Here is a 12,811-nt window from a genome sequence, read left to right as displayed (position 1 = left end):
GTCAAAGAAAAGTGGTGTCAACAGGACTGGGCAGGAGGAGATTGATACAGTTACTGCCTTGTCCCAGCAACACAATTGCTAGCAATACAGTTGCTAGGACAAGGTAGTAACAGTACCAAACTTCCAGTTCCCATTTAATCTCAGCTTTTTTTGTTTTTTTGGGATTTTTTTTTTGAGATGGAGTTTCACTCTGTCGCACAGGCTGGGCACGATCTTGGCCCACTGCAACCTCCACCTCCTGGGTTCAAGCAATTCTCCTGTCTCAGCTTCCCAAGTAGCTGGGGTTAAAGGCGCCTGCCACCACACCGGGCTAGTTTTTGTATCTTTCATAGAGACAGGGTTTCACTGTGTTAGCCAGGCTGGTCTCAAACTCCTGACCTCAGGTAATCCACTCACCTCAGCTTCCCAAAGTGATAGGATTACAGGTGTGACCCACTGTGCCTGGCTAATCTCAGTTTTTAAGAAGATACCATTTAATACATCTGTGTTTCTTAGCAATTCTCTGAAGTGGTTCCAAGCAACATCTTACTCTAAACATATATGACCATGAAGTGTCTGTATAATAAGACCAAGTGCCTACATAGAGCCCTTCATGAAATGAGCTCAAAGCATTTTACCAACAGTGCCTCATTAAGTCTTACCAAACCTCAGTGTGGGAATTGAGGGGGAACATCATTATTTCTGTTTTACTGATGGATAAAGCAGAGGCCTTAAAGCAAACCAACAGTAGCTGAGGCCAACTTGTTTGTCTGCAAATCCAATGTTCTATCTTTTCACGGCAACACAATCTTGAACACCAAGTTATATTTTCTGCCTCTATATAGCTACGTGGAGGGTACAGTTTTATCTGAAATATCAATGAATTATTTGAAGTCCTGAACTGTATGATTCTGGTTTTTACCTTTGTTGACCCCCTCACACCTTCTTGCACGTGTGATTTGCTAGCATCTTATGGTATTAATACCAAAGACCTACCTAGTTACTTTTAATTGCAATTAAAGTGATTAAAAGTAATTGCACGGCCAGGCACGGTGGGTCATGCCTGTAATCCCAGCACTTTGGGTGGCTGAGGCGGGTGGATCAACTGAGGTCAGGAGTTCGAAACCAGCCTGGCCAACATGGCGAAACCCCGTCTCTACTAAACATACAAAAATTAGCCGGGTGTGGTGGCAGGCACCTGTAGTCCCAGATACTCGGGAGGCTGAGGCATGAGAATCACTTGAACTCAGGAGGTGGAGGTTACAGTGAGCTGAGATCACACCATTGCACTGCAGCCCGGGTAACAGAGTGAGACTCCATCCCCAAAAAAAAACAATAAATAAATGTAATTACACAAACCACAATTACTTTTGCACCAACCTAATTATCCAGCATAACTCCAGTCTGGCTGTAGAAACAGGGGAGTGTTGAAACCAGAAGGTTGCACCATTCGGGTACAAAGGAGAAGATCAGGTACTGTGGTTTGGTGTCTGTGTTGAGCAGATAACAAAGCTTTAATAATTGCCCAAATAGACAACGGACATTTTGAGCATTTATTATGTGCAAGATATGAAATTTAGTATTCTATACTTATTGGCACATTTAAATTATTTTCACAATGACAGTTTGTGGTTGGTATTAGTATTATCCCTGTTTTTCAGATAAAGAAAGTAAAGCCTAGAGGGTCTAAGTAAGTTTCACAAAGACATAGCTAGTGAGTGGTTTGAACCAAAGGCTGTCCAGCTCTAGGTCCATGTGCTTTTAGGGGCTATTGTCTTGCCTTTCTGCTCCATCTTTTAGTAACACAGCTGGCCTCTTGGCTATGGGAATTAGTGTAGGGATGGACCTGGCACCCAGCAGAGTCCTAAACCAGGGTTCTCCTAGCTGGACCTAGCAGAAGAACGCTTTCTTCCTTGGTCACAGAGTCATTCAGCTGTTTCCCTGGTGAGGTGGGCTGTCATGTCTACTGCTCTGTGAAGAAAGCCCTCTGTAGGAAGAGAGAATGAAATCTACATGCAAAGAGAAAAGCAGAGATTATGATGGGGAGGCTGGGTGTGGTGGTTCACGCCTGTAATCTCAGCACTTTTGGAGGCCGAGGCAGGGGGATCACTTGAGGCCAGGAGTTTGAGAACAGCTTGGCCAACATGGTGAAACTCTGTCTTTATAAAAATACAAAAAAAATTAGCCAGGTGTGGTGGCACATGCCTGTAATCCCAGCTACTCAGGAGGCTGAGACATGAGAATCACTTGAATCCAGGAGGCAGAGGCTGCAGTGAGCTGAGATCGTGCTACTGCACTCCAGCCTGGGGGACGGAGTGAGACCATGTCTCAAAAAAAAAAAAAAAAAAGATGGGGAGAAGAATTCTGATGGCATTCAAATCCTTGACTTCAATCCCTGACCCTGTTATCTAAACTAGCCTGAGTCCAGCTTTTGCCACTAGGCTACTGGGAGTGTCCTGAGTAATATAGGGTTTATATACCACACTGTCCAGCTGCCACCTGTATCAAGTTGACCAGGATAGGGGAGTTCACCACTGGGTCCCTTGGACTTACCCCAGTCGGCGTCAAATCTTTAAGCAGGTAAACTTTCCCCACAATACAACCCTTCTTCCACTTTTTTCTTTTTTTTTTTGAGTTGGGGGTCTTGCTCTGTCACCCAGGCTGGAATGCAGTGGCACAATCATAGCCCACTGCAGCCTTGAACTCCTGGGCTCACGTGATCCTCCCTCTTCAGCCTCCTGAGTAGCTGGGACAACAGGTGCACAGCACCATGCCCCAACCCTTCTTCCGCTTTGGAATACACTCTGTATCACACCCATAAGATTCTTCTCCAGCTCTTGTTACTTGGCCAAGCCTCCTAATGCAAAATAGCACAGTATGTAGTGACAATGTGGACGTCTTAGTGTTGACAGGCATTACTTCAAATTCTGACCTCAAGAGGCAGGACAGCAGTCATGGAACTAACAATATGAACAATATGATGACATTCCTGACTTCAGCTGGGGGTCTCCTAACTATATGATTTCACAGGCCAGATTATTATGATTTTTTTGGATGGGATGGGGGTGGGGAGAACATTATAGAGCTGCCAACTTTTTATTTTGTCAAACAGGGCTAGTAGACTTAAATTTATCCTTCCCCAACTCTTCATTCGTTTACTTAACAGGTCTAGAAAATACTCTTCTGTCATCCCGGAGGTTAAGCAACCTTACTAAGTCACTGGAAAAATATGAAAAGTCACATGAATTCTTCCACTCCACTTCACCTGATACCTTTGGTTACTGTCTTAGTCCATTTGTGTTGCTGTAAAGAAATATCTGAGGCTGGGTAATTTATGAGGAAAAGAGATTTATTTGGCTCACAGTTCTGCAGGCTGTACAAGAAGCATGGTACCAGCATCTGCCTCTGGGGAGGGCCTCAGGCTGCTTCTACTCATGACAAGAGGCAAAGGGAAGCTGGTATATAGAGATCACGGGGTGAGAGAGAGAGCAAGAGAGAGAGGAGAGGTACGGGGCTTTTTATTTAACAACTAGCACCTCCAGGAACTAAGAAAATGAGATCTCACTCGTTACCAAGAAGTCAGCACCAAGCCATTCATGAAGGATCTGCCTCCATGACCCAAAATACTTCCTATTAAGCCCCACCTCCTAACATCACCACATTGGGGATCAAATTTCAATATGAAATTTATTGGGGTCAAATAAACCATAATCAAACTATAGCAATTACCTTCCAAAATTTAGAGGCAAGTATATGGAGACTGTCAGCTGACCTTGTTGGTAATAATTTTTTTAGTTAGCTGGAAGCTACAAAGGGCAAAAAGAGGTGAAGAGGAAGCTGTGGCCATGGAGGTTAATGTGGTCTGGGTTTGGGGTAGGTGTGGTGAGTGGAGGTTGACAACAGGTACAGCTTGTACTGCAAGGGCTGGGTAGCACAGGAGCTAAGGGAGGTGGGAGGGCCTGCAGAGCCCAGGTCCTATGCTGGGTGTTCTCTGATGAGCTCTGGAATGAAGTAGGCATGGGCAGTTGTTAAGGCTTTAAATCCCTCAATGTTAGGCCTCGAGGGACTGTGATTTCTCCCCACATCAGTTCCCCTTAACCAAATAGTAAACTACGTTTGGCCAAAATTGTGCCTTTAGGACAATAGCCAGAGCAAGACTCAGAGCAAATATATGACAGCCACGCTAACACTGCACATAGGACCAGACGCAGAGAAAAAGCCTTCTCAGTGTGCGCAGTATCTGCATCTAAGCAAAATAAGTTTATCAGAATCTCCTTGAAACTGCTGCCAGGGAAATCTGAAAGTTTCTAGTAAGCAAAGCACAATGAAATGGAAATTACTTATACAGTACCCATTACCTCTAGTTTAATGTGCAATTGATAAGCTCTTTTACTTACTGTACCACCTGTTTTATTTTAATGAAAGGAAAAATTAGCTATTAGAGCTTTCATGGACTCATTTGCAACCATGGTCTCCCAACTGTATTTCTTTGAGATGGCTTTAAGTTCCTGAGTCCCCAGTTCTCTGGCTGAGGTGGTGGTGGTGGGCTGTGTTGGTGAGGCAGGCCTTTGATTGGGGAATGTGGTCAGTGACCTTCAAGATGGCCTGTGATGGTCCCCACCTCCTGGTGTTCACCCTTGGTGTAGTCCCCTCCCACATTGTGGCAGGGTTGATCTATGTGACCAACAGGACACAGCAGAACCCAGTGGAGTTTATTTTCAAGATTAGTTCTCATGTTCTCCCTTTCTCTCTCTCTCCCCATCTATCAGATCATTAATTCTCAAGCCAGCTATCATGTCAAAAGCAGACAGTCCATGGAGAGGCCATGGGGACTCTAGCCAACAGCCAGTGAGGGCCTGAAGCCATGAACACTGTGAGCACACTTCGAAGTGGCTCCTCCAGCCCCAGTCAAGCCTTCAGGTGACTGCAGCCCTGACTTGACAGCAACCTTGTGAGAGCCCCTGAGTCAGTCCCACCTTACTAGTTTCCAGACCCTCAGATGCTGTGAGAGATCACACACATTTGCTGTGGCAAGCTACTGTGTTTGGGGGTAATTTGTTACACAGCAACAGAAAACCTAATACAGAGAGTACAGTACACATTACGTCTAGTTTAATGTGCAATTGATAAGCTCTTTACTTACTGTACCACCTGTTTTATTTTAATGAAAGGAAAAATTAGCTATTAGAGCTTTTGTGGATTCATTTTGTGGATTCAGAGGGAAGATAGTATCTTCTTGACTCAAGAGGAGGCCCTCATTACTTCTGCTGGGAGAACTGTCCATGTCCCTGATTAGAGTGGTTGGGGCATTCTCACTTCCTTTGCTAGACTGGGGGTACTGGTATTTTGAATTAGATATAGAAAGGATTTTGCCTACATTCATTGCTGCATGCTTGTAACCCTTGTTATTTGGAGGCATGGATCAGGAAGCGCACACAGAATCTAGAGGATGATGCAGATCAGTTCTTCTTGTCCCTGTTCCATCTTGGTGGGGGCGGCAGGAAACATTTTTGTGCACTTGTAAGCTTTTGAAACTGGTATAAATGAGAAAAAATAAGCTTTCTTTCTTATTATAAACACAAAATACCTGTGGTGTAAAAGATAAAAAGGCAAAACTATTCACCACCAATGATTCCACCATCCAGATACAAATACTGTTAACAACTGGAGCATATCATACTCCTATCCAGGTATATATATTTTACATAAATAGATAATATAATAAGTGCTATTGTACGACTTTTTTCATTACATATATTATGAGCCTGTGTTTATGTGACTAATATATCTTGTCATCTGCAATTATAAGTTCAAATGGTTGCATGGTACCCGTTATACAGATGTGTCATAATTTCTTAAGCCAGTCCCCTTTTGTTGGATTAAATTTGTTTTTATTTTTGCTATTATAAGGATTGCTAAAAAGCATATGCTTGTAGCAAATATTTGTACCTACCTTGACTTTCCTTCTTATGACAAATTATTAAAATAGAATGGTTGGACTAAAGCATATATACATTTTATTTATTTATTTAATTTTATTTTTTCAGACAGAGTCTCTCTCTGTTGCCCAGGTTACAGTGCAGTGATGTGCTCTCAGCTCCGCTCAGCAACCTCTGCCTCCCAGATTCAAGCGATTCTCCTGCCTCAGCCTCCTGAGTAGCTGGGATTGCAGGCGCCCACCATCATGCCTGGCTAATTTTATATTTTTAGTAGAGATGGGGTTTTGCCACGTTGGCCAGGCTGATCTCTAACTCTTGACTTCAGGTGATCCACCTGCCTCGATCTCCCAAAGTGCTGGGATTACAGGCGTGAGCCACTGCGCCCGGCCTAAAGCATATATATATTTTAAATGCATTCCCACATATTACCAAATTGCCTTCCAGAAAGGTTCTACCAGTCTGTACTCATTGAAATTTATTAGTGTCTATTTCCCTGTATCCTTGCCAGCACTGAGTAATAATTTTTAAAAAATCTTTCTGGCCTTCTATTTATATGGGAAACATAGGAATTTTCAAGAAGTCTAGCTTATATTCAAAAATTGGCAGCAGCTGGCCAGGCGCAATGGCTCACACCTGTAAACCCAGCACTTTGAGAGGCTGAGGCTGGAGGATCATTTGAGCCCAGAAATTTGAGTCTAGCCTGGTCAACATAGTGGGTCCTTGTCTCTACAAAAAATGCAAAAATTAGCTGGGTGTGTTGCTGTGCGCCTGTAGTTCTAACTACTCAGGAGGTTGAAGTGGGAGGATCTCTTGAGCCTGGGAAGTTGAGGCTAGAGTGAGCTATGATTGTACAACTGTATTCCAGCCTGAGCAACAGAGCAAGACCCGGTCAGAAAGAAAAGGTAAGAAGAGAAGAGAAAAGAAGAGTAGAGAAGAGAAGAGAAGGCAGGAAGAAAGGAGAGGAGAGGAGAGGAAGAAAGGAAGGAAGAAACTGACAGCAGCTTTGAGAGTGAGCAAGCTCTACTATAATCCAATACCCAGTCAAGGGTGAGAGAAATGAAGAAATGAATTGACTGTTTCTCCCAGATTATGCTTAGAAGATGACAGGAAGAATGTTGAAAATAATATGTATGTGTTCAGGATGTAAGAAAGATCAAACATAAAATATTCAAATCTCTTGGCCCTGTAATTATACTTCTGACAATTTAGCTTAAATAAAAATTCCAGTGAAAGGGAAAAGGGTATATACACCAAAAAAGTTTATTAACAGTACTTATTTTTTTTTTCTAAGACCTAGGTGAGAACAAAACATTACTTATATTAGGGAAACACTACAAACACTTAACAGAAGAGAAATAGTTTAAGAAACTGGGGTATATCGACTTGAAGGAATATTATACAGTTGTTAAATTAGTAAAGGTTATATAGAAACATACAAATATGTTTATTATATAATGTAATTAGTCATATAAAGGTTATATAGAAACATACATGCTTATGATATAATGTGAGGTATGAAAAGAAATACATAAAATTTTTAGCATTTAAAAATATGTACTAGTTAAATCCACATCAACAAGACTGGAAGGAAATATAAAACTGCTAATCGTTGTGAAAGAGAGTGGCATCCCATCATTGATTGCTTTCATTTAGGAAAGACCTGATGTCATACGGAAGCCAAGAAGAAACTGTTTGAGGAGAAACCTTTTGTCCAATTTGTAGGGAAAGCAGAGAGACAGAGAGACAGAGAGAGCTTCAGCTTGGTTTCAAAACAAGGATGGAAATACAGAACAACTTAAGTTACCAGCACACTTCATAACAATTAAAAATCATTTTGCTTCTTCCTTCTGCCAGCATAATTTTGGGCTCACAGGTGGATTGACCTGACCTCCAGGAAATGTGTGACAAGGACTCGCCCCTCACCTCCTCAGTTACAGCACGTTTGGTGTTTATGTGAAGCTGGTGGCTTTCAGTATCACGGTGAAAATTTTCTTTTAGGTCATAATTGCGTAACTACAATGAAAAGTATTGATTTTGGAAAAGGCTCATCTTTCCAAAGAGGTTCACGTCAGGAGGTGAATTAATGTGCTCCAGGGACAGTCATGGAAAATGCTTGGCCACACTGGGCATGTTCTGTAGCCAGGCATTGCTGAATGGTGCAGAGAAAGGCGCTGGAGGCAGACAGAGCTGGGCTGGAAGCCAGGCTCCACTTCATACCAGAAGTATGAGCCCGGGCAAGTTATTGAACTTCCTACAGCTTAGTTTACATAGCTGTGAAAATGGATGAATAATGCCTGCTTGTGCTGTTGTTAGGGAGGGGATGCCTGCTTGGAGGCGAGTATGCAGTAGGTGCTCAGTGAGTGGTGATGAGATAAAAAGCAATGCTGCTCCTTTTCTATATTTCTCTTTTCATAATTATTGAAATTACAATGGAGAGAAGGGAATCCAGCTTAAAAGAAAACATTTGCAAATCTGTTTCTAGTAAATGGAAATGAGAGCAACTGTAAACCACATGAGTCTGTCCAGGACAGAAGAGAGTGAGTGAAGGAAGACTTTCTCAGCTGGGTGGTTATGTGAGCAGCGTCTCTACTGCCTCTCTGTTAAGTAATTTATCTGGACATCTTGACTGATAATGATGTGGCACTAAAAAACTAAAAGGCATCACAAAACTGCAAACCTTCTGCTTGCACTGTGGGAATAAAATTGGTCACGAAAAGGTGATGGCCACAAAAATCTGGTGGCGGAGTGGGGGGTGGGGGGTGCGGGGAATAGAAAGTCTTACATAATATCTATTCCTGTGTTATTTTTTAAAAATCAGTTTATACAGTCTAATTTTTAAAAACAAAAGCTAGATTTTAGCTCTTCTCAATCCAGTGATTTGAAATCAGCCTGAAGAGAGCAAGGTGCATTGAATTTGCTATGACATCAACTGAATTTGTCAATTTCATTTGGATTTCCAGAATGTCCAGTGCTAGGAGACTCATAAGTTGGAGAGAAATGGCCTGATTTATAGAAACTGAGCGAGACTCCGGAGCCACCTGATGCAGAGAAAACTGTGACCTGAAAAAGTCTATTTGTGTTTCCTCTGGGAATCTGGGCCAAGAAGACAGGGACAAGCTCCCAACTCTGACTACCCCTTTTACAGGGAAAAACAAATCCCGTGCCTTCTTTGCAGCAAGTGACAAATCTTGTCATATCGAGATGGCTTTTCCTCCTCCTCTTCAAACATCTTTTAGCAGCAACAGCAGCTCAAGTAACTGGAATTATTTCAGAGTTAAAATGCAGGCTTTGTAGACCCTCTTAGACAGACAGATGCAATTTCAAAGGAAACTTCTTTGGCTGGGTACTCAGTGTTACACAGGGATTTGGGGAGTTAATATTCACTGTTTCTGTTGTTGGAGAAAAGGAAAGCAGAGTTGCTCTTTCTCATTACTCTCCCCAACGCACATCTGTTTCCTCTCCTATCTTGGAATTAGGAAGATGGAGGAGACTTGAGTGGTGACCCACCTAGCCTCTTGATGCACGCTGGGCTCACCTTAAAACCCCCAAAACAGATGGCAGTTGATCACAGTTTTAAAGATCCCAGCATAGACTTTCTGCAGCCTCCCTTGTTAGCCACTATCAACGCTTAACATTCTGTCATCTGAATAACTCCTTAAAAATGATAGCAATGGTAGTAGAAATCTAAAAGGAACCTCCCAAAAAACATGCAAAAGCTTACCACCCCAGTAAATCACCCGCAACAATGTTGCAACAGTTTAAATTTACTGCAGAGAGAGCTGAAGTTTAGGAGACACAGCTTTATAATATTTTTGAGAGATAGTTATGAGTGCAAATGAGTCCTGTTCCTCTTGCATCAGGGCCTGCTCCACTGAGTCATCCTGCCTTCAGAAGCTTCCAGCTAAGCAGCAGGCCCCGGCCATAGGCTCCCTCTGTCCCCAGCCTCCAGAGGAGAACACACGATGTTCTCATCGCCCTTAGCTCCATTCCAGAAGGAGCCTGCAGTTCTGCAACTTATCAGGGGTCTACTGGGAAGTGAGATGTCACTGTCCCTTTCTGGCCCTGCATTGTCTGTGAGTGGCTCTCCTGGATTAAGAGTTTGCAAAGTATGGCCAGTGGCCAGGACTGGCCTGCTGCCTGTTTTTGTTTAACCCCTGAGCTAAGAATAGTTTTTACCTATTTTAAGTAGTTGAAAAAAAAATCAAGGGAAGAATACTATTTCGTGATATGTGAAAAATCACATGCAATTCAAATGTAAGTGTCCATAAATAAAGTCTTACTGGAAGACAGCCTTGCTCATTTATTTCTGTCTCATTCGCTACTGTCTGCGGCTGCCTTCACGCTACAATGGCAGTACTGAGTAGTTGTGGCGGGCACTGTATGACAGCAAATCCTAAAGTATTTGCCATCTGGCCCTTCACAGAAAAAGTTTGCTGACCCTGGCTTTCGAGCCTCTCATCACTTTGGGATTCATCTCTTTACTTTCCCCAGAGTGAGGGAGGTAGTAACGTTCCTCGTGAGTGCTTAGTCCTTGCTCCCAAGGCAATAAACCCCCCAAAACCCCTCTCTTTCTGCAGTCTTCTTGTTGGCTTGATAGTGGTAGGGCTGGTTCAGCCAAGGTCACTGTTAGAGGGTGGGAAGGGGGTACAGCGTAGGACGAAGGGGGTGTCTGCTCTAGTCCTGTTTGCAGCAATCTTTAGAATGCAAAATAATTAAGAAGAAACTGCTGTTTTTTGGCTGTGGGATGCAATTCGAATTCTGGAAAATTAGAATCAACAGAACATGGGATGTGGGAGTCCAGGACAACTCCCCTGTTTTGGCCGTGTTTGGTGCCATGTGCGGAGGTGGGAGAGATGGGAGAAGGAAGAGGTTTGGGCAGGGGGAGGGAAGAATCAAGATTCTGCTTTGGATGGACCAAGTTTGTGGTTCGTTGAGAGGACAACTAGACAACTGGCCACTTGAAGATGGGATGGAAGTCTGAATCTGCAAGGCGTCGCAGATGAATGGTATGGAAAGCTGTGGTAGTGGATGAGATCATACGAGCAGTGGGTGCAGTTGGAAACAAGAAGCCATCTAAGGACTCGTAATGGGCTCCTCAACACTTGGAAGTTGGGTAGAGGAAGAAGACCGCATGAGGGCAGGATCCTGAATGTTCCACTCACTGCTATATCCCTAGCACTGGATACAGTGCTTGGCACACAGTGCATGCTCAATAACTTATTTGTTGCCTGTATAAGTGAACTTGAATTCCAGTGGACTAGCATCTTCCACTCTGAACATATTCAGCAATAATAGCAACATTGCAATTGCCTATTTTCTCTTCCCTGATCTTTCTCATTCTGTCTCTCCTTCCCTTTTCCTCTGCCTTCTTGTTGCCTTCTCTGATATGAGTTAAATTTATCAGGGGTGTCCAGGTACCCAGCTATTCTTGAGCATTCCTTATCTGGCTACAACTCTGGGTGACACTGGTTACTAGTTTAGTGAACGAGCCAACACATATTCTTCTTTTTGTCTACATAGATTTTTTTTTCATGTTAAACTTGTTCCTATTGCACCTCACTCTTTATGAACTGTCAGTTCATGCTATTTTGGCTCTATTCCTACCTTAGACGAATGCTTGACAACTTGCTGTCATCTGACCTTAATTAGGACATTCTTGGTTATGACATTGTTGGGGTAAAGAGAGAGATGTTCAGTACGGGGTCCTCTCTGACATGACTAAGGTCACGCAGGATGTCCCCAGGTGGAGGCTGAGTCATCGATAGGCTGCCTTTTGGGTGATATTATTCAGCTCTTGGTGCCTGCACTTAAGACAGGAGACAGTCTCTCTTATTTCCTTCTATCTAATTGATGAAAAGTCATTTGTGATGGAATCTAAGGTCAGATTCCAGCACAGAGAGATTAAATCTCTTGCTCATTCTTTATCTACATGGCCTATCTATCATCAAAGAAATTAAATTGGTTTGCCAAGATCTGATCTACACATGCCACTGAGATGAGTGCAAATCGATTGCTTGTTGTTGCTAGAGTCACTCTTGGCACAGAAGAGAAGTGGACTTCTATCACGGCCTGCTTGGGAGTTGCGTGGGGTGGGGCGAGGGACGTTAGAGAGACTTGACAAGGCTGGAGGCCATGTTCAGCACCAGGCATTATGCCAAGCACTTGACAAGGATTTTCTCAACTAATATTCACAAATGCCCAGCGAGGTTGGTATGATTACGTCTGCTTTCCAGTTAAGGAAACTGAGGCTGAGAAGGCAGAGTGTCATGTTTCAGGTCACACACTGGTAAGTGGCAGAGGCAGAACTGGAACTTCACATCCTTCACGCTGAGTCCAGCAGTTATAAATGTGCGGTATTCCAAACAGTATCGCATTGCAGGGAAGACAATCTTTAAACTCTCAAAGCTTCAAACATCACCAGGATACAGATCACTTCCAAATGTTTAGCTCTGCCCTCTAAAATCCAGGCCACATCTCCAACTGCCTTCTGGACATTTCTACTAGGACATCCTTCTAAAGGCTAGAGCACAATGTAGAAACTCAAATAACCATCTTCCCTTCAAAACCCTGGCCTCTGCTCCTCACTGTCCCGTTTCTTCATGGTATGTCATTCTGCCAAACTTCTCAAAACCTGAGTTATTCTGAACCTCTCCTCGGAGATTGTATCCCTAAAACATTTCTTATCTCCATCTCTATCTCCATTTTCACTATCACTACCATTTTGGCCTTTGTCACCTAGGGCTGGGATGACCAAAACAATGAAATATATCTTTCCCCAGCTGTCACAGTTTAAACGCTGCTTCATCAAGTCAGAGCCTTAAACTATGGGCCTCAATTTTGTCTGAATACTGGAATCACCTGGAGAGTTTAAGCAGCACTACAAATTCTCTACG

General features: G+C 43.1%; 1 long non-coding RNA gene across 3 annotated transcripts in view; it reads left to right on the top strand.

Moving 5' to 3' along the window:
• LOC129049470 (uncharacterized) overlaps positions 1–10,207 on the top strand; it is a 68,464-nt gene extending 58,257 nt beyond the window's left edge. For 2 of the 3 annotated variants that reach the window (XR_010136743.1, XR_010136742.1), the window contains one exon: positions 8,879–10,207. This is a non-coding gene — a long non-coding RNA (uncharacterized LOC129049470). Of the gene's footprint in view, positions 1–4,748; positions 4,900–6,783; positions 6,928–8,878 lie in introns of all 3 variants that reach the window. The other variant, XR_010136744.1, reaches the window with a different exon arrangement.
• The last annotated feature ends 2,604 nt before the right edge of the window (positions 10,208–12,811 follow it).

This window comes from Pongo abelii, chromosome 14, assembly GCF_028885655.2.
Source record: "Pongo abelii isolate AG06213 chromosome 14, NHGRI_mPonAbe1-v2.0_pri, whole genome shotgun sequence".
Classification (NCBI taxonomy): Eukaryota; Metazoa; Chordata; class Mammalia; order Primates; family Hominidae; genus Pongo; species Pongo abelii.
This window is presented reverse-complemented; position numbering and strand designations above follow the sequence as displayed.